We start from the raw sequence: 2,340 nt of genomic DNA on the forward strand, positions 1-2,340 counted from the left end.
GGTTCTCAACCTTTTTCTTTCTGAGGCCCCTGCAACATTCAGTAAAAACTCCAAGGCCCTCCCCCTGTACCACAACAACTGGTTTTCTGCGTATAAAAGGAGGTAGCAAACAGGGCAATTGCTTGGGCACCATGCCACAGGAGCTCCACAAAGCTAAGTTGCTCAGGCTTTGGCTTCAGCCATGGGTCGTGGGGCTCAGGTCCCTGGGCTTCAGCCCCATGCAGTGGGTCTTCAGTTTTCTGCCCTGTGCCTCAGCAAATCTAACACTGGCCGTGCTTGGAGGATCCCCTGAAAGCTGATCACAGCCTGGACCTCTAGTTTAGACCCACTTCCCTAAATAACTCAGCCTCTCCTCTTGTTACTGCAGGCTTCCCTCTGTGTGAAATCCCCCGGTTCCTCTGCTTCTCACAGACTCACCCAAGGTCTCCTCCTGGTCCTCAACACCACCTCTGCCAAGACTCTCCTTCTTCCAGCCAGTCCCCCTCAAACTCTGTCTCCTCTTATAGAGTCACAGAATATCAGGGTTGGAAGGGACCTCAGGAGGTCATCTAGTCCAATCCCCTGCTCAAAGCAGGACCAATCCCCAGACAGATTTTTGCTCCCTCAGGCATTGAACTCACAACTCTGGGGTTGGCAGACCAATGCTCAAACCACTGAGCTATCCCTCCCCCCTAAAAAAAAAAATTGCATGTCATCCTTGCACAGGGGCCATGTTAATCTTCTCTGTATTGTTCCAATTTTAGTATATGTGCTGCAGAAGCAAGCACAAAGCTCTGCGTTATTCCCACACTGGGAATTGAACCCAGGAATCCTGACCACTAGACCATTCCTTTCCCCAACCTCATCTCATTCTCACCTAGTCCTCAACACCCCTCATTCTGTCACCTAAACAATCTCTAACCAGGGGCCAACAGCACCTTGGGGGCCAGCACTTGAAGCAGCTGCACACCCTCCTCTGTGCCCTTACCCTCATCTCTTTGCACACACAGTTCCCCTGGCTGCTGCAGAACCATCCATCAGCAGCTACCTGTGCACGTTTTACAGGCACCTCCTGAGATGAAAATTTGCTCCAGATTCTAACGCTCGCAGTTTGGTTTTGCTGACCCTTCCGCCTCTTCAGCACTGGGAATGCTGGACAGAAGAGGGAGGAGAACGTGAGCAGCTCCTCAATCGGAAATTGGTTTTTAGAGTCAGTTTGCTACCATCTCTGGTAGACAGAAACCAGTGCAGACCACCCTGAGCCTCCTTTCAGAGAAACTCAGTCAAGTGAGACAAACCCAGCATTTGACAGTGTGCAGCAAGAGGAGAAATGAAACCATTGGAGAGCCTGATAAACTGGAGGGAAACCCAAAAGGGGCAGCAAGGGTGAGAAATGGGTTAGAGGGTACAACAGCTATCTATCCCCATTCACACCTCACTATCTATGTACCCACCCATCCCCATAGACTGCTTTCTACTCATTCCCAAACACACTCCATTATGTAGCTAATCATCCACATACACACCCCATTATCTATCTATATTCCCATCCATCCCCATACACACCCTGCTATCTATCCATCCTTTGCCATAAACACTATCTATCTACTTACACTGGCACCCATCACTGTAATGTAAGGAAGTAAATTTAATATGGCCAGCCCACAAATGTGACAATAAAAAGGGTGGCAGAAAATGTAACAGCATCAGCCCAGGCTCATTAATTCTCCTCAGTCTTCCCCAGCACAGCCCTCTCCCGACCTCACAACTCCAGAATCACAGCCCATTTCCGAATTAAAATAAATACAAGAAAGGAGGGGAGGCCAGCAGGTCGATGGGGCTAGCTAACTGGTTCTGCAAATGGATTTTAATTACCTTGGTCACAGTCTCTGACGCCCAGAGTCCACCCCAACTAGTGTAATTACTCAATGGCGGTGTGGTGTATTCACTGAAGGGACTCTGCCTGTTTTGCAGCATTAAAGGGCCAGAAAGTCATCGATCAGGTCAGATACACGCCCCACCCTACGAGGCCTGAGGCTTTAACAAGTCACACAGAGGCTGTATTGGAGTGGGCAGAGTTTCATGCTCTGTTTGTAAGCAAAACAGAACCAGATTAATTGAACCCCTCTGCCCTCAGGGTGGAAAAGCAAAGCAAAGCAAAGCTTGCTGTCTGAATCCCCAGTGGACTCTGCCCAGCGCTTGTTCTGCTGGAACTGCCCTGCTCTGAGCTTCCTCAGTAATGGCTGGCAGAGCACCTGTCACAGGCCAGAGTCATATGCAAATGCGGTGGAGTTCTCCAGGCAGGAAAGGATGCTGCTGCGGCTGCTGTTCTCTTAGGCCAGGTCTACACTGCGACTTTAA

General features: G+C 49.9%; 1 pseudogene; it reads right to left on the minus strand.

Moving 5' to 3' along the window:
- Positions 1–673: 673 nt before the first annotated feature.
- LOC116827318 (U6 spliceosomal RNA) lies at positions 674–767 on the minus strand (annotated as a pseudogene).
- Positions 768–2,340: the final 1,573 nt, after the last annotated feature.

The sequence above is a fragment of the Chelonoidis abingdonii genome, chromosome 14 (genome assembly GCF_003597395.2).
Source record: "Chelonoidis abingdonii isolate Lonesome George chromosome 14, CheloAbing_2.0, whole genome shotgun sequence".
NCBI classification, from domain to species: domain Eukaryota; kingdom Metazoa; phylum Chordata; order Testudines; family Testudinidae; genus Chelonoidis; species Chelonoidis abingdonii.